The sequence below is a fragment of the Rattus norvegicus genome, chromosome 3, assembly GCF_021556685.1.
Source record: "Rattus norvegicus strain SHRSP/BbbUtx chromosome 3, alternate assembly SHRSP_T2T, whole genome shotgun sequence".
NCBI classification, from domain to species: Eukaryota; Metazoa; Chordata; class Mammalia; order Rodentia; family Muridae; genus Rattus; species Rattus norvegicus.
Window position 1 is genome coordinate 168,396,853 of NC_141536.1, and position 19,488 is coordinate 168,416,340.

The following is a 19,488-nucleotide window of genomic DNA, read 5'->3' on the forward strand; positions in this document are numbered from 1 at the left end:
GCTAGCAGAATACTGACTTCTAGACAGCTAGGATGAGGGTCTCAAAGCCCACACCCACAGTGACTCACCTACTCCAACAGGACCACACCTTCTAATAGTGTCACTCCCTGGGCTGAGCATACACAAACCATCACACAAGGCAGCGCCCTATCACAGAGAGCAACACAGACACACAGACACGCAGACTCACAAAGAGAGAAGGAAGGGGACACCATCCCCCTTCCCCGGGGCTGGCACTCCAACTCAACCTGCACAGCCATCAGCACTCTGGCAGGACTGTGAACAATGTGGACCAGAGGGAGGCTCTTTGTGTGGGCAGATGGCCAGGTGGGCCCACCTGACTTTGGAGCCTGCTGGCTTCTACCAGCTGAGCAGTGAAACTCGTGGGCCTTTGATCAAAGCCTTGTCCTCTGGGCTCAGAGAAGCTCCACCCACTGGCTGAATGACTCCAAACAGCCTGATTGGCTTTTCAGTGCCTTGATTTCATTTTCTGCAGAAGAATCCCTGTCCTTGTGGGGCAGTGGACTGTGCCACAGAGAGAACTGGTAAAGTAGTAGAATAGCAAAAGCTCAGAACCCCGACCTCCCTTAATTGAGAGCTCACTAGCTCCTGACCAAATTCCTGTCCTGGAGCATGTGACTACGACACCCTACTAAGAGGACCATGACAACTGGTCATGTAGCATAGAAACCCAGAGTTCTCCATGCTAATGAGATATCTAGATGGACCCCAAGGGTTTAGCCAGTGAGCTTCCCTTCCTGGGCATTTAATCTCTGGTTCACCCTGAGTGAGTCGCGTGCCGTGAATTACCAGTTTGGACAGGCAAGGACTGTCTCTCTTATGGAGGATCACCACGGGGGAGGCCTTCATCATACAGAGCCGTGTCTAAGTTTCCTACAGAAGGCCTCTCTGCGCTCCTGACACTCACGCTGAGCTAAGTCAGATTACCCCACCCAGGCTCATCTCGGCCCACCCCCCAGTCCCCAGCCCCAGGTCTCAACATTTTAAAGTTCCCAGCAGTGTCTGGGTGCCTAGGAGTTTGAGAACCACAGAGAAACATGGACAGGGGACCCTGTCTTACTTAGGCTGGGTTTCATCTCCCCTGAGTGGTTTGTCAGAATCCCACCAGCTGGGCACCTCAACGGGGAGAAAGTAATGTAGCCTAGCAGCCCTGCGTTTCGCCTCCCCAAGTGGTGTCTCAGCGGTGTCCAGCTGCGGAGCGAAATGCAGAACACATGTCCCCTCTCTCAGAAAGGCTGGCTGCTGCTCACACGGGCTTCGGCGATGTGTCCGGATGCTTGCCTGGTCTTCATGCTGAGGTCTGAACACTGCTCCTGATCGTGTCACACCTGACAGCCTCTGTGTGCCCCACAGAGGGCCCGACAGAGTCCACAGCAGCCTTTTCTGACTGTATCCCTTGACGCCTCACTTTGTTTTCTGCTGAGACACTGATAATTCAGTTGACGCCACCTAGAAAAGAGATTATAGGAATTCCATCAGATGGAGGCCCGGCCCTCCCATGATACACAAACTAAGATGTTCACTCCTTTTTGGAGATTTTACAGTTAACTGGGTGGCTTAGTTAGGGTTTTACTGCTGTGAGCAGACACCATGACCAAGGCAACTCTTATAAGGACTGTGCACACCTGGGAGCTGAATGCCTGGGGTTGCACACCTGGGAGCTGAATGCCTGGGGGTCATATGCCTGCCTGTGCACGCTATGACCTCGGCTGTCAGGCCTGATGTGTGCTGATCTCTTCCCAGTAGGCTGTTCTGAACAGAACATTCCCTGACCTATGTCAAACGCCAATCTAATCTCCCAGCATATCATGTCTTCGTCAAATTGGTCCCAACTCCCAGGGTACAAAAACTTCTGTGTCCCATGCCAACCCGGTGGAGACCAAGGGCGTCTCCTAGGCATCGTCTTCCCACTTCTGACCACAGTCCCTGCTCCTTCAGCAGAGGCCGCCATGGAACACACCACTTATGGGGTGGCTGGGCCTGTGCTCGCCTCAAGACTGCTCCACGGAGCTGAAAGCTTGCACAACACCTCCCTGGGGAGCAGCTGCTCATGATCCAGAAACCTGCGCCCTTCAGAAAAAAGAGCTACGCCATGGTGCCCAGGTCCTTGGAGAAGCACTGACTCCCAGAGGCCTCTGAGCCAGGTGTGGCAAAAGCTAGAGTTGGTACTAAGAGGGACAGGAGAACCTCAGGACCCTCCTAGAATCACCACAACCCTAGACCTGGTGTATGGCCCTGCTGTGTCCACAAGTATTTAGGGTGGACCAGAACCCTCCCTGCAACAGCTGATGTGATCTGGGAGGCCTTTGAGGCCCGGTTGTGACCACTGGAAGATACTCAGTTCACTGGCGGTATAAGGTTCTGCTTCTGTAACCCTTTATGGTTTTGTGAGAGAAGGTGGCTGTGAACAAAGCAAGCTCTATGCCGCAGAAGCTCTGCTTCCTGGAGAGGTAACCCATATAGCCACTTGCCCTAACCCATGCCCCCTCATTCCCAACGGCTGTCCATGATGCTACCTTCACCAGCACCCGCAGGCTGTGAGCCTCCGTGTAGAGAGCGGCGCGGCGAAACAAAGATGGCGCCGACATCCAGCCTTGTCTGGATATAAACGACTTACTGCGCATGTGCAGGCTTGTCCCCTTGCTAGGGCTCCCTCTAGTGGTGAACAGCGGTACTGCACATGTGCGGTTTATGCACCAGGTGTTAGTTGACCGTTAATATGCTAATGAGGTGATTCATTCTCGGCCAATCCCTGGAGGACAAGTAGTGGGGTGATCCAAGCCCCACCAATCCCTGAGAGATAATTAGCATACTGTTGTCTATATAAGCCGAGCGATTTTGCTGCTCGGAGTCCCTGTTCAAGAGAGCTGTAACACTAAGAGAGCTGTAACACTAAGAAGAGCTGTAACACAGTAAAGGCTTGCTCGCAGAAGAATCCTGTTGCCACGTGTCGTTCTTGCTGGCGGGACATTGGGCGCGCGACAAGTGGTGCCGAGACCCGGGAACCAACATCGCCGGTGCCGAGGGGACCCTTCAGTGTGCTGAAGAGGATTCAGAACTGCGAGAAGGTAAATTAAAAGGTAAGCTTCGAGAGGCATGCCCCTTTTTGGAAGAGAGCATGTCAGAAACGGAGCAGAGTGAGAGATTAGGCTTCCGAGAGGCATGCCCCTTTTTGGATTTAACAGAGCATGTCAGAAACGGAGCAGAGTGAGAAATTAGGCTTCCGAGAGACATGCCCCTTTTTGGATTTAACAGAGCATGTCAGAAACGGAGCGGAGTGAGAAATTAGGAGCGCGCAAAAAAGAAAAAGGTTACTAAAACAAAAGTGAAAGAGATACAAAAGGCGGAAGAAACGCTGCCAGAGGAAAAAATAGGTATGCCCCGGAGGACGAAGTACAAGTCAACCGGAGAGGATACTTTGTATCCATTAAAAGAATTAGAAGCCTTAGAACTGGCTGGCAGTGACTCTGAGCAAGAGTTGTCAGAGTCCGAGGAGGAGGAATTAGAGGAAGGGGCAGCCATATATGAGGAAGAAAGATATGGGCCTAGGTGGAGAGCCACTGTGAAGAAACCTAAAGTTATGGATCCTTTGTGGGCAAGGCTGGTAATTTTGTTTCTTTTTTTCTTTGTGTGGGATAGAGAAGCCACTGACCGCAAGCTTAAGCCCAGACCAAAACCTCTTTGGCAAATGGTCCCTGCCTGCTTAGAGGATAAACGATGTGAGGAAGCCATTAGAGCTGTTAGGACAGGTCAGAGGGTCCTTGCAGAGCAACAAGAAAGTATGTCAGAGGGAGAAAAGGTCTCGAAAGAAAAAAAGAAAAGAAAAGGAGATAAAAGGAACAGAGAGAAGGCAAAGATAAAAAATGGGGTCAGTGCAGCTTTTCTTGTGGCTCAAGTTGAGGCTATTGCTAGGTATGTGACTAGGCTCTGGAAACCTCACAGAGTCATACTGATCAGATTTGATAGAGGTAGACCGCCTGAAAATTTATTCAGGAGAATCAAACAAAAAGATAAGCTTGAGTGTGCCTACTTGGATTCCTGATCTCAAGGAGATTTAGCAAGTGACAAGGTGCTTCTCTTAAAAAAGCAGTTTCAATCAGCCCTTGGAGCCTTGCACCTGTAGCTAAGATATGTGTAGCCACTTCAATTTTGTTTTCTGACTGGTTTTAAATGTATAAATATTCTCTACATGCCTTGGTTATGGACTATTGGCTTTTAAGTTATTGGATATGGTTTTTAAAAAGGTCAATTTCACCACCCTCCTCATGTGGGGATTAACCCTCATGGTCTGATCCCGCTAAAACTTTGGCAGATGGATGTCACACACATATCTCAATTTGGAAATTTAAAATATGCTCATATTTCTGTTGATACCTGTTCCAGTATTATACACGCTACTCTGATGACTGGTGAAAAGGCTTGTAATGCCATTAGCCATGCCATTAGAGGCATGGGCAGCCTGGGGAAAGCCTGATAGTCTCAAGACAGACAACGGGCCTGCCTACACTGCAAAGTCCTTTCAGGCATTTTGCCAGACAATGCAGGTCAAACATACTACAGGATTGCCATACAATCCCCAAGGTCAAGGAATTGTGGAAAGGGTACATCGTACCTTAAAAGAGCTTATACAAAAACAAAAAGAGGGAATTGCCAGCAGCTGAACACCAAAAGAACAACTTTCTTTAGCTCTTTTTACTCTAAATTTCTTAATTTTGGATGTGCATGGCTGCTCTGCCGCGGATCGCCATGCTACTACTACACCTATAACTAATGCAGAAGTAAAGTGGAAGGATGTCTTAACTGATGAATGGCGTGGCCCAGATCCCGTGATTTCGAGATCTAGGGGAGCGATTTGTGTTTTTCCGCAGAATCAAGAAAATCCAATTTGGGTACCTGAGCGTTTGACTCGAAAATTGCCTTCTGCTCTTCCTGAAGATGAGACTACGAACCCTACTATTACTACTGGGAATGGTAATACAGGTTAATTCGCTCACCCTGTGGGCTATTGCCAGATCCTGGCCAGTACCCATGCCAGTTCATAGCAATTCTACTGTTTTGAGAATAAGACTGACAAACATAATCTATGGCCTTGGTTTCTATGGGTGCTGTCCAATGAGCAAGGGTCATATATATCCCTGACCCCCTTTGCTAGGTTGATGGGAGAGAACTTCGTGCTGTATAATGTTTCAGCTATCAGAAAAAGGTGATACCAGGTTGATCAATATTCAATATAATAACCTCTTGGTAAATAATACTGCCACTAGTACTTCAGTATGTGCTAGATCACCTTTTTTCTGATAAGCACTAATGTAAGCAGTGGTGCTTTAAATTGTAATAGCTCTGATGTAGTCTGCTATTTAGCTGAATGCTGGGATGGCACTAATGACACCGCAGTGATGGTTAAGATTCCCTCCTTTGTGCCAATCCCAGTGGAGGCAAACCCAGATAGCTTTCCTATTCTTAATTTGCTGAGAGCCAAAAGAGATTTTGGAATTACGGCAGCCATAATTTCAGCCATTGTGCTGTCTGCTGCCGCAGCTACCACAGCTGAAATCGCTATGACCAATCAAATACAGACGGCTGAGACTGTCAATCAGATTGTAGAAAGAACTGCAGTGGTGCTAGAGATACAAGAAGAATTTAATACCCATTTGGCATCTGGCCTTCTATTAGCCAATCAAAGGATAGATTTAGTTCAAGAACAAATTTAAGCACTGTATCATATGACACAGCTGTCTTGTGTTTCCTCCCTTAGAGGTTTATGCATTATTCCTTTGTGAGCTAACTTTTCTCAGAATTTTCAACAGAGCAAAGAAATCTCGAATTATCTGAAAGGAAACTGGTCCATGAAAGCAGAGCAACTATCAAGACAATTGCTGATGCAGATTGCTGTCCTCAACAGCACTAGGCTGGACCCCATCACAGTTGAAGACTTTACCTCATGGATTACCAATGCTTTCTCCCTTTTCAAGGAGTGGGCGGGCATGTTTGTCCCGGGGAGCTATTGTCCTCCTGGGATGCGGAGTAGGTCTCTGGCTTATTGGCTGTTTAAAAAGAGAACATGCCAGACACAAAATGGTTGTTTACCAGGCTATGACCACCATTAAAAAGGGTGCTTCTCCCAACATATGGCTGGCCTCTTTGAAAGATCAAGAGTTCGCCCTAGATCATTTTTGTCACAGTCATGTGGAGTCATTGTATCCAGGGACGGGCAACTTTCCTCGAACTCGGACCAACCTAAGACATGGGGCCCGGTGGCGATAGGGTAACTCTATGACGGGTAAGGCCGAGTTTGGATGAGAACGACCTAAGACAGGAGCAATGACAAGATTGACGTGACACCCAGATCTAGACCAGTCATTTTATTAAACAAAAAAGGGGGAGATGTAGAGAGCGGCGCGGCGAAACAAAGATGGCGCCGACATCCAGCCTTGTCTGGATATAAACGACTTACTGCGCATGTGCAGGCTTGTCCCCTTGCTAGGGCTCCCTCTAGTGGTGAACAGCGGTACTGCACATGTGCGGTTTATGCACCAGGTGTTAGTTGACCGTTAATATGCTAATGAGGTGATTCATTCTCGGCCAATCCCTGGAGGACAAGTAGTGGGGTGATCCAAGCCCCACCAATCCCTGAGAGATAATTAGCATACTGTTGTCTATATAAGCCGAGCGATTTTGCTGCTCGGAGTCCCTGTTCAAGAGAGCTGTAACACTAAGAGAGCTGTAACACTAAGAAGAGCTGTAACACAGTAAAGGCTTGCTCGCAGAAGAATCCTGTTGCCACGTGTCGTTCTTGCTGGCGGGACATTGGGCGCGCGACACCTCCGAACCTCTGGTATGTCATTACAGCGGTGGAAAGACTCCTGGCTCCAAACTGAAGTGGGAGATACCCAAGGGTCCCAGTGATGGCTGAAGCAATTGTTGGGAGCAGCCTCAAGAGAGGGAAGCAGGCTTCATGTTAAAAAGCAATTGTATTCTGGCCTTAGGTTAGATCAAAGCAGCCATACCTGGACCTGCACCTGCAGTTCTGCTTGAACTCAATAGATAGAATAAATCTGGTTGTCAGGTCGCTTAGCACCAGTGGTCAGGTCACTAAACAACCCACTCTACTGTCCCCCCCACACCCACTGGCCGATTTACCCAGCCAATATCCTGGTCATCGAGCCAGACCCATTCTTCTGTGGTTACCTAACCCCTCCCCATATCCTCCTTCTACCAGTCTATCTTCTGCCTGAGAAAAATTAAAAATTGTCAGCTTAATCAGACCTCTTGATTTACTGTCTGTTCTTTGCCTCTCTTGTCCCCCATTCTCTCCTAGGTGGACCCCAGACCCTGGTCGAATGCCCTGCGGGACGGGGCAAGCAATGACCTCATGCAGACCTGGAAGACGGTATGTTTTACATGTAGATTCAACAACTGCTTCTGCCAGTGGTGGGCATACACGCCACAACAGAGTTCGAAATGACAGCCAGAGGACTCCCAGGAACCCAAGCCACAGAGAAAAAGCTAAGAGAATACCACGCATGCCACCAGCCCTGCGGTCTCAGGATAAGCCTGCCACACATCAGCCTGTGAAGCCATCTGGCAAGAGGAGCCTGAGACAGGCAGAGGGTTAGGGAAGAGGCAGACGTTGTAGGCGCTCCAGGGATGGAGGAGAAGGGTGTCGCTCAGAGTGGGGAACTCCCAGGAAATGGAGGTCATCTGATGTCCAGGCAAGTCTAAGGGCTGTGAAAATAAGTCCAGGTGAGTAGCATTCTGGTCCCACGTCCATGGCTATGACAGGAAGTAGACAGGAAGAGAACAGACCTCTACCAGCCAAGCTCAGCCATAGCTGAAGGGGAGATATGTAAAGAATCAGGTCATACTTGGCCCTTGCTGAGGTGACCACCAAGCCTGGTGTGAAATCTGCCCTTGTTCTTCTAGTCATATCCAGCCCCAGCCCCTCCAGAATCACTCTGCTCTGCACACACACACACACACACACACACACACACACACACACACACACAAAGGCATGTGCACTTATGCACACAGGTCTATGTACACATATGAGTCCATGCACACAGATAAAGAGGTGTGTGCTTGCAAATACCTAAATATGCACTTATTCATATACACACGCCAACATAATACACGTTCTTGGCCCCTGCCCCAGGGCCTTTGCACAAGAACTTCCAGCTTCCCCATGACACCCCTCCATGACTGTCAATCTGTAATTTTTATGGTTCTGACTCCCCTGACTATGCCCAACGACTTAGACTTTCTCCAAAGTTGTCACCTTCCAAAGAATGCACTGTGACTGTTGTGCCCACAGCTAGGTGGCTGGAATCTTTTATTTACATCTACAATGGTGCCTGGCATACAATGGGTGCTCAATGAATATTTACTGGATGCTGTCTGGGACCAGGAGCCATCAGCTAATGCCACCCATAGTCAGGAATGCAGAGGAACTGTTGGCAAGCAGGGGCCTGGCTACCTCAACTGTCTCACACACGGGTCTGAGGACAAGCAACCAGGGCCAGCTCAGTCCTAGGACCGTGTCACCCTAAGAACACTAGGTGGGCCTTTGTGAGTGAATGCTGGAAGTTCATGGTCCCCAAAGGTCATGTATGAATCAGTCTGAGGATTTCAGGCCCCAGGAGCTCTCTGTGAGGACCCAACCGAGCCGAGTACAACCCCATGAGATGATCATTTGTGCTAGGATTGGCTTTAATCAGCAACACATTAGAGGGGCTCATGTGATAACAGCTTAATGACTGTTATGGGGATAATCTATTTTATTCTCAGCTGGTTCCCGTGGTAATTACATTTCTGTTGTGTTTAATTCATAACTTGATCATTTATTCCAAGTTGTGTTGGCCTTGGACTACAGGCTCTTGGGAACTTCCTCAGGAGGAGCTCAAACTGAGTGTTTCCTCTCTGCCTCTGCCTCTGCCTCATCCCTTCCTCCTTCTTCCCTTCCTTTCCTGTCCCTCTCTCCCTCCTCTCTTTCATGGAGGCAGTTGAGGTTGGCTATCCCAGATCAGGGCACATCCTCTCCCATGGCCGGGTGCTTCATGTACACACTGCACCCTCTAATCATGCAAGGGTCTCATAGCTCTTTAACTCATGCCTCAGTTTCCCTACTTCCAGAAAAGGGTGATACCATGGCCTGGCTTCACCAAGGCCTCATTCTAATGAATGCAAATTTTATTAAATAACCAAAGACACCCTCATCCTTGTTCCATAGAGAGAGAAATGACACAGAGTGGTCAGCGTATGGTGGTCACACACGCCACCGGGTGATGCCTCCCAGGCATGTAGCTTCCCTCTTGGAGCCTCAGTCTTCCCAAACACCCTGTCTGTTGTGCTAGTGTATCTTCAATGCAGATTGAGAGCAACCTGCTTCTAACAAACATAGCCAGTCACCCTCAAATCCCTTCAGGATAGTCTCGGGTACCCCAGGTCCTCAGATTGTCACTGAAGCCAAGGCCTCTGATATACACCTCCCACCTTGTCCCCAGACCCAACCCCATTCTAGGAGAGCAGTTTAATTCCAGGAGAGTGGTTGAGGAACCCTCGGTGATTAACTGGCAGCAGCCCAACTACTGGGCAATTACTACACCAGGAAGTCACTAATTAGGAGTCTGATTAGCCCCAGGTCCCTTCCTCACCCCATGTCCAAGTGAATTTTAGATTGTATCTCCTGACCGTTGTGAAGGAAACACAATGAAAACAGTTGCTGTTAATTTCTTACTCTCCCCAGAGGCCTCTTGGGCTCCTGCAGAGGGACCAAGGGACAAAGTGACAGGTAAGCCAGGGAATAGCCAAAGACAGGACAGGACCTGTCAGAACCGGGTGAGAGGAGAGGGGACAGGGTGAGAGGAAGGGGGTAGCAGGGGTGAGAGGGCAGGAACGGGTGAGTAGGGAGGGTGTGTGGAGGGCACGCAGGGGCTCTGAGGCGGCTCAGAGCAAGCTCCTTTGCTCCTTGTCACTTGTCTGAGGCAGGTGGTTTTTCTCCCCTGGTCTCGACTGCTCTTAGGAAAGGAGAATAAATTCAGAAAGACTACCACCACGCAGTTTGTGTCTCACAAATAGTTCGTCTCTAATTGGATTTTGACTAGGATCATGATAAATGCTCAAGAACACACATTGCCACGAAGGCTCTGCTCTGGAGGAAGCACCAGTTCCCTCGTTGAACAGAGATGGGGCTGGGTCTTCATTCAGACCGGCTCCGGTTCACCTGGGAGGGGCTCTCCAGATTTTCCCAAGAGTTAGAGCTGACCCTCCCTCCTCCCTCCTCCCTCCTTTCCTCTTTCTCCTACCAACTTTGACCCTTCCTACTCCTGCTCCTTTCTCCTCCCCTTCCCCTCCTCCCTCCTTTCTCTCCAGTCTCTCTAGCCCCCTCTTCCCTTCCTTCTCCCAGCCCCCTGCCCCCAATCATTTCTCTCCTTTTCTTCTCCTGTCTGTAGTTATGGAGCCCATAAAAGGAACCTCTGGCCCTGTGGCTGAGAGAATCCTGAGGCTTCCAACCTAAAAAATTAGGAAGAGAGTTGGGCGGGGGAGTTCTTCCGGGTGGGTGGTGGTTCCTGGGTCCAGAGCCTCCCTCTATGGCTGGGTGATTCTGGCCCCCACATCTGGGTAGAGCTGGCTCTGTCCTCGGGCAGAGCCGCCCACAGGCTGTTTCTGAGAAAAATGAGCTTTGCATCTCTATAAATCTCCCGCACCCCTGTGCGCTGCTTCCTGGCCAGGATGACAGGTGACGGCTAAATAGCTATTCACAAGACATTATCTCCAAGCACCAGCTCAAATGAGCCTTTTCTCCGTGCGCAGCTGAGACAGGCGCGTCCCTCTGTTTGCCGAGGACAGCAGTCGACCGTGGAGAGGCGTGCAGTCTATTACCCCACTAATACCACAGTTGTGACTGAACGTCATGTCCTACAGCTCCGGAATGACGAAAACTCAGCCATGCTGAAAAGCGGGGAGGGGAGACCGGGAGGAAATGGGGAAGTCTGGTAATGAGAATGAGGCACAAAGAGAGAAAGAGGCCACTGGACAAAAGGAACACCCTTCTACCCATTCCCTCCACCGCCACGAACCAAGCAATACCCAAAGGCTTTTCTCTGCTATCCACAAGCCCCCAGTCCAGTGGTTCTCAACCTATGGGTCTCGACCCCTATTGGGGGAGCGGCAAATGACTCTTTCACAGGGGGTGCCTACCACTATCTGCATATCAGACGTTTACATTACGATCCATAACAGTAGCAAAATAACAGTTATGAAGTAGCAACAAAATAATTTTATTGTTTGGGGTCACCACGACTAGAACTGTGTTAAAGGGCTGCAGCATTTGGAAGGTTGAGAACCACTGTTCCAAATAGAAACTCTTACTCCTCACCCCAATGTACATTAGGGGTTTTTTGAGGGGAGAGGGGGGCTGAACACATTGTTTGTCTGGGTAGCCTTGGCTATCCTGAGATCCATAGACCAGGCTGTCTTCAAACTCACCGAGACCCCCTTCCTCTATCGCCCAAGTGCTAAGATTAAAGGTGTACACCACCCCTACCCTACTGAGCGTAAGTGTGTCCCTGCCTATAAGCTGTGTGGCCAAAATGCCTCCTCTGTGTAGCCCTGACCCTGCATACCCCTAAGCCTGTTTATCCCAGCCTCTTACCCATATGCCTGCTTACTACTCAATCTCAACACTACTCACCCCTTATTCTGCTCATCCCTAACCCTGCTCACCCCTGACCCTGCTCACCCCTGACCCTGCTCACCCCAACCCTGCTTACTCCTGACCCTGCTTACTCCTGACCCTGCTCACCCCAACCCTGCTCACCCCAACCCTGCTCACCCCTGACCCTGCTCACCACCTCTGACCCTGCTCACCCCTGACTCTGCTCACCCCTCAACCTGTTCACCCCTGACCCTGCTTACCCCTTATTCTACTCACCCCTGACCCTGTTCAATTCTGATCTCTGCTTACCTTTGATTACACTAAACCTTGACCCCACTCACTACAGACCTTGTTGACCCCTGACCCTGCTCATCTCTAACCACACCCTCCCCCTAATCCCATTAGCTTCAGAGAGAGAGAAAGACAGAGACAGAGAGACAGAAAGCAGCTCTGCTTCTGTTTCCTGAGTTCCTTGTGAGCACACTGGATACCTCTGCATGTAAGCAGAATAGCTTTGGCTTTGAAGGAAAACCCAGGAACTTTAAAGGCCACGCTCCAACTTCACATGGAGGTTGACCCCATGGGATGGGAGGAGGAATGGGGGACGGCTGTAACCCCTACGCTACTCCAGCTGATTTCCAAGGCAGTGGCTTGCTGTGATGCAACTTTCTGGGTAACAGCCATGGCTCAGCTGTACAGAGGCACCTCACACACATAGAATCTACAGAACTGGTTGCCGGGACTTCAGGATCTGGACAGGCTGGGTGCTTGGCTAACAAGAAGAGGACTTATTTTGTGAGAAACTCATTAAATCCTTCAAAGAAGCTACATTAGCGCCTATCTCAGCAGGAGCCCACCCCAGTACTTGAGTTAGGAAAGGCAGATTCATCACAAAAGCCCCTGAAGTTAATCTCTCAGCCAGGTGTGGCAGTTACCCCGCAATCCCAGCACTTAGAGGCACAGGCAGAGGACTGCCGGGGTCCAGCCAACCTTCCTTCCCTGCGTGGATGAGCATAAGATTTATGGATGCAAATGAGGCTTTCCACCATTCGTCCTGATTAAGGTGGCTTGTGCTCTCTGCCTCCTGCCCATCTCCTGGGCTACCCTTTGCTATCCTGTCTTCTTCCACTGCATGTGGTTTATGTGAAAGCTGGAAGAGGGTATCTTACCACTGAGGAGGCCAGGCACACAAATGGATACCTGCAGATTGGTGGGCAATAACTCTGTGGCCTTGAGGACTGGGTGAGCGGTTGGTGGGTTCCTTTGTGGGATGTGGTAGAAGGGACTGTCGGGTCCCAGCACCTTGGTTACTCAAGTATCTCGATCCTACGCTCACCCCTCATGGGACTGATTCTTTTTCAGAAATGTCCTGGTCATCTCCAGCCCTTTAAGATGGTCTGAAAGGTGAAAGCCACACCCAAAAGTCCACGGAGGTTCAGAAGGCAAGACTGCCACCTAACTACTATAGGGGCCTTGGTGAGTAGAGAGGACCCTGGCCATCGACATCCCAAAGACTCGTGTCCTTGCTAATTGGAGGGCACCAGAGTTTAGAAGGCAGGGGAACACAAAGTAAGGAAAGACCATGACTGTGGAGGAGCTAACCTGATGGAAGCTCTGTGTGAGAAGTCGATATGGAGGAAAGAGAGTTAAAGCAACACAGCCTCTGACTGACTTCACTCTACTCCACTCGTCTGCTTCCCTGCTAACCCTGACCTCACGTCGTCCGTGTGGAGGCCACATCCCTCAGTTGCATGGCTGTACACCTGTGCCCCGAAAGACAGCGCTTTGGATTCCTGGCAGAACAGATGGACTCCTTGGCTGAATTGTGCCTGGGATTGAGGTAATGACCGGTTGTTCTCCCCTGGGCTGTCCTCCCTGTCCCACTTCACCTACCTTCCCATGGTTGCTTCCTGAGCCTCATTCCAATGTATTGCCTTACCTGCCCCTGCCCCATGGGTCTCAGGCCCACGTGGGTCTGCAGGATCTCATAAGTTCCAGGATCGATAATCGTTCTCCCAGCTACCTCAGGGGAAAAACACCTTCAGAGGGCACGGCCTGGTGACCTGCTCCCTCCCTGCTCAGGGGAGCTGGAGTCTCCACGGGTAGGCAGAGGAACAAAAGAGACCGCAGACACACTCATGGAATCCCACCAATGCACAGAGCCGGGGGCAGAAGGCCCACTCCCCTCTCCTATGCTCTCAACTCTGCCATTTATTTCACAGCAGAGGGGCTGTGGGGACATTAGCATTCATGTGTGCAGCAGCAAGCCGGCAGACGCTTCGGAGAGAATTCCTCGGTAATGAGAAGGCAATACCCTACCAGCTTTCAATGCTCTGACTGGCTGTTTCATGGAACCCAAGGTGGAGAAAACAGCTCCATCAATTTGTTTTGGTTTACTGATTGCCCTGTTGTCTCTGCCTGCGTGGTGTCAGATTGGTGCCGTGACCCCCGAGAGCCTCTGCTGGCTCCAATATTTTCCAGCTCACAGCTAACCTCACTATGTCCTTCCTACTTACAGTACTGATATTCTCTGACAAAATGGAGAATCTCTCCTCGGTGCATAGGCAGTTTCAGAATGGACTTCAGTGACCAGGGGTGTCCCTCAGCATTGTTGAAGGAGAACTGGCAGCAGGTGACTTCTGAGTCACCAGTCACACTTAGTAAAGCCCCAGAAGAGTCAAGCATTGTATATCCCAGACTGGAATCTCTTGTATGACTTTTTCTGAGGAGACACAAACAAACATCTTCCCACCCCAGACAAGTACTGGCAACACACCAAAGAAATAGTTCCACTCAAGACCAGCTTAGCAAACCAAAGAACTTTTCAGGGTTTCTTCCTTCCTTCCTTCCTTCCTTCCTTCCTTCCTTTCTTTCTTTCTTTCTTTCTTTCTTTCTTTCTTTCTTTCTTTCTTTCTCTCTTTCTTTCTTTTTAAAGATAGATAGATAGATAGATAGATAGATAGATAGATAGATAGATAGATAGATTTCATGCATATGAGTACCCTATAGCTGTCTTCAGACACACTAGAAGATGGCATCAAATCTCATTACAGATGGTTGGGAGCCACCATGTGGTTGCTGGGAATTGAACTCAGGACCTCTGGAAGAGCAGTCAGTGCTCTTAACCCCTGAGCGATCTCTCCAGCCCTTTTGGGGATTTCTGACAAGAGCGTGCATGACTGAGGTAACCACTCTTGAGAAGCCCACAGAGAGATGATTCCCAGGGCCTTATTCCACAATCTGTGGGTGGTTCCATCCTTTTAAAGGATCTTCTCTCCTTAGTCACTGTTACTGCTTGTATAACCCTGGGCCTTGGGGATCTTGTAAATTTCAGGAGCTTTCTGTATCTTGTATGTTTTGTTTACTTCCTGAATATTACAGGCCTCCTTCCTCTTTCCAGGGCTTTCAATTTGGAGAAAATCACTAGATAACAAATATGCTTACGCCCACAGTCCTGTTCAGCAAGATCTTGTGCACAGGTCTAGAAAACCAAAAGCTGGGAGACTGTAGTACTAGACTGTGTGTCTATGAGATGTTCTTCACAGGCTTACATGTCTGAACACTGTCTCTAAGCTGAAAGTACTGTTCAGAGAGACTGTGGAATCTTTGGGCAGTAGGGCCTAGCTGGCAGTCATAAGCTACTAGGAGCAGGCAGACCTTGAGGGTGCCAACCCTATCCTGCGTCTGGTCTCGACTCTGTTTTCTGGTTGTTTTGCAGGTGAGAGGCTGCCACTGCCTTGGGCAGATCTAGTCCTGCTACTATGGTGGACTATATCTATGAACCGTGAGCCCAAATAAATCTTCTTCCCTTAATTTGTGTCTGTCAGATGTTTGATCACAATGAGAAAGGTTAACTAACACAGTCCTCAAAATCCTATTCAAGCAGCACGCCTATGCAGAGATGGTCTGTTGTGGAAAGCTGCATGCTCATGCAATGGTGGCCTGCTGTAGAGAGATCCATGCTCATGCAATGGTGGCCTGCTGTAGAGAGCTCCATGCTCATGCAATGGTGGCCTGCTGTAGAGAGCTCCATGCTCATGCAATGGTGGCCTGCTGTAGAGAGCTCCATGCTCATGCAATGGTGGCCTGCTGTAGAGAGCTGCATGCTCATGCAATGGTGGCCTGCTGTAGAGAGCTCCATGCTCATGCAGAGGTGGTCTGCTATGGAGAGTTACATGCCCATGCAATGGTGGCCTGCTGTCAGAGAACTGCATGCTCATGCAAAGGCGGCCTGCTGCGGGAGAGCTAACACAGGAAGAAGCAAATTCCCTCCATTCTGCACCCAGAGCAGCTCAGGAAAATCATCTGTTATCCAGCCTCAGAATTTCCTCAGAAAAGAGAAATTATTCATGTGTGACACTGTCAAGATTTTCTATCTGGTATCGGACCATGGGTTATGAGCTCACTCCTGATCTCCCCCCCCTCCCCCGCCACCCTTTCTTCTGTTTACGGTCTTGTGGTTATAGTCGAAGCCTTGGGAGTCACCATCCAAGGTGCCCCGTCTGTGCTCAAGCACACACAGCCACCATGTCAGATGTCAGAGAGAGAGGAACCAGAGTCAGACCATCTCAAAGAAAAATAGGAGCTGGGCAGAACACAGGTGCCATGGGGACTTGGGACTTAGAGCACTGCCATCGAAGCCCCAGGCTTCTTGCCACCCCAACTCTTCCCTGGGCTTCCAGAAACCCACTTACCAATCAGGGAGAATGACCTGTCCACCTGGCAAGCACAGCGGAAGCATCCCACATGTCCGTCTGGGGCAGTGACTGTAAACCTGAACCACACCTGAGGTGTTTCTAACCGCCCAGCAGGGAAGAATGGAGACAGCCCATCCACTCTAGGCCTTGCCTACAAGGGACAGGTGCCTTGGGACCCCAGTCTCAAAATAAAGGGACCTTTTCTGGTCTGGGTAGGCAGAGGGGAGCTTCTGGCATGTAGTGAAGGTTAACAAAGGATTAGTGGGCTACACCGGAAGGCGTTTGGGAAGAGACTACAGATTGATCATGGACCTGCAAGGTGACTCAGACGATAAAGGTACCAAGCTGTTAAACCAGACAGCCTGAGATCAGTTTCCCCTGATCCTACATTGTGGATGAAAAGTACTAACTCCTCACACACATTATGGTATGTGCATGAACATACTGCATCACACACACACACACACACACACACACACACACACACACACACAAATAAGCGCTCTACCACTGAACTACAACCCTGGTATGCCAAGGCTTCTGTAAAGGAAAAGTAAACATCACACCACCTCTGTTTGCCACCATGCTCATTATAGATGGATGTATGCTCACAACGTCACACTGAGCACATGCAGACAGAGGGAGGGGGGAAGATGGGAGGGAGGGAAGGTGAGCCCACAAGGGCTTAGATTCCTGCAAGGTTCCTGCCAGATTCCCGCCATTGTAATGATCAATGATGTTTGAGTCTCCCAGGCAAGCACTTGTGAATGTGTTGGAAGGAAGAGGTGTGATTTCTATGGGCATCATAATCTGATTTTGTTTTAACTGCTCATTTATTTGGGAACACAGTTTGTCTTAAGCGCACTAATGTTCCCTTTCCCCTCCACGGTGATATTTTTAAGAGCCAGACTGTAGAGCCGTGCGGTGTAGAGCCTTGCCTGGGTGCACTCAGAGATTTCTGAGGGAAACAGGCAGCCGGCACCAGCATCTGCTGCTCCCCTAGAGAAGGGTGGGGGGCGGCAATGAAGTCTGACAAACCTCGGCTTTTTGGGCTTGTAACTCTTCAGCCCCTTGCTTCAACGGGTTGGGTTCTTCCTGGGTCCCAAACAAAGAGAGGTCCATCCTGCTCCTTGGCACTGCAAGTGGTTCCCTGTTTAACCTGCGTTGGAAGACGGACAAAGGGATTAGATGAGGAATGCACAGACACAGAGGCTCCTGCCGGTTTGAACCACCCAGTTAGAAGAAAATGTTCGTCACCAGCCACACTGAGGCATAGCAAAAGCTTTGGTAGCTCAGCCCCTCAGGGTCGCTGGGGGTCTTCTGTGATGAAACATTCTTTGTGTCTTGAACAAAGAGTTGAGCAAGACCACAGAGAAGCAGCAAAAGAAGGGACAGGTTTTTATTAAGTGTGAAAGCAGACCGCACACTCCATAGAGTGGGGGCTGTGCAAGCAAGGGGGTATCAGGAGTTCATCTCTGGGTTCAGGACTTGTAATTACACGGGGAAGGGAGTGGGTTCATGAAAGGCAGACCTTTCCCTGCCTAATGACGGTGACTGACACGCCTTATATTTTCTGGGCATAAACCATCCCATGATCCTGTGCTATAACCACCTTTTCCTCAGTGTACACACATGAGTCTCAAGGGGAATTCCCCACTGGGTTTCCCAACTGTTGTTGGATTTACTCGTTTGCTGGAGGGAATTTGTACAGTCCAATGGGAAATCCGACAGAGTACATGGGCAAGCCTTTTTTAAAATTATTATTATTATTTTGGGTTGTCTGTCTGTTTTGTTTGTTTTTCAATACAGGGTTTCTCTATGTAGCCCTAGGCTGTCCTGGAACTCACTCTGTAGACCAGGCTGGCCTTGAGTGCTGGGATTAAATGTCTGCAGCACTACCACCCCAATGACTGGGTCCTAGTCATGTAAGTCTGACCCTTCCTTCTTGCCTGCCTCAAACCCATCCTGGTTGGTGCTGGCCTCCTCAAGGCTCCAACCCCATTGATATAAATGTTTTGAGTTTGTGTGCTTGGCCACCTTTGACAAGGAGTCCTCTAAGGTCGCTGAGTTCTTTGATGTTTCTTGGATCGGTTGGTTGGTTGTTTTTGTGAGACTGCTCTGTCTGGCTCTGGGCCTCTGGCACCCTTCTGCCTCAGCCTCTCAAGTGCTGGGATCATATAGATGAGGGCTGCTATAACCAGCTTCTTGTGTTTTAAACCCATCCAACAGGGCTGCCAGTCTTCACTGTTGTAGCCCTGAGATGGTCTCCTGGGAGCTGTTGAGCAGTTCTAGTTCCTCAGGCAGCCTGAGTGAGAGAGCAGGTCGGGCTCAAGGAGGGATACAAACAAACAAACAAACAAACAAATAAATAAATAAATAAATAAATAAATAAATAAATAAATAAAAGGGCAGGTTAGGCAGGGCCAGCAGGGGAACAGAAGCAGATGAAGCCCGACCTCTGTTTGGCCCGGAGTACAAACTACAGCTGAGAGCTTGTTCCATCGTGAGGGACAGGACTAGGCTTTTGACCCATCCTACAAAAGTTAGTCAGGACTCATCAGCCTGGAGCAACAGATTCCAACCAACTTCAGCCAGTGTCTGGGCATGGTAGGGTGACTCTAAGGACAGTCTTGCTGAGGTCTTGGCTACAGCTCTCTGCACTGTGCTAGCAGGACCCCCACACTACTGATCTCTAGACGCAGTGACCGGCAAGGATGGGGAACCTCAGCCACCTGTCACACAGCACTGTTGCTCCTGAGTGGGTGTACATCTCCCACTTCGGACATAGATCTGAGGACAGGGCAACCGCTAATCTTCCCATCATGTCGTGTACTAGAAAAAAATAAAAAAGATTGGACAGAGACACAGTAATAGAAAGGACAATTTTTTTTAAAAAATGTATTTATTGTATTATTTTATGAATGCTCTATCTGCATGTACACCTGCATACCAGGAGACCAGCAGATCCCAGTACAGATGGTTGTGAGCTGCCATAGGGATGCTGGGAATTGAACTCAGGAATTCTGGAATTGGAAACGGGCCTGTGCTAGAGAGAGGCCAAGGCTCCAGAGAGACTGGGTGGTGGGGGTCATATGATCTTTCTATGAGCATATT

The 19,488-nt window shown here is 49.6% G+C and overlaps 1 long non-coding RNA gene across 1 annotated transcript; it reads left to right on the top strand.

Annotated features, from left to right (window-relative positions):
* The first annotated feature begins 9,726 nt into the window (after positions 1-9,726).
* Positions 9,727-15,490, top strand: LOC102552550 (uncharacterized). The gene is made up of 2 exons (XR_015684905.1): positions 9,727-9,811; positions 13,040-15,490. It is a non-coding gene; the product is annotated as an uncharacterized LOC102552550 (long non-coding RNA).
* The last annotated feature ends 3,998 nt before the right edge of the window (positions 15,491-19,488 follow it).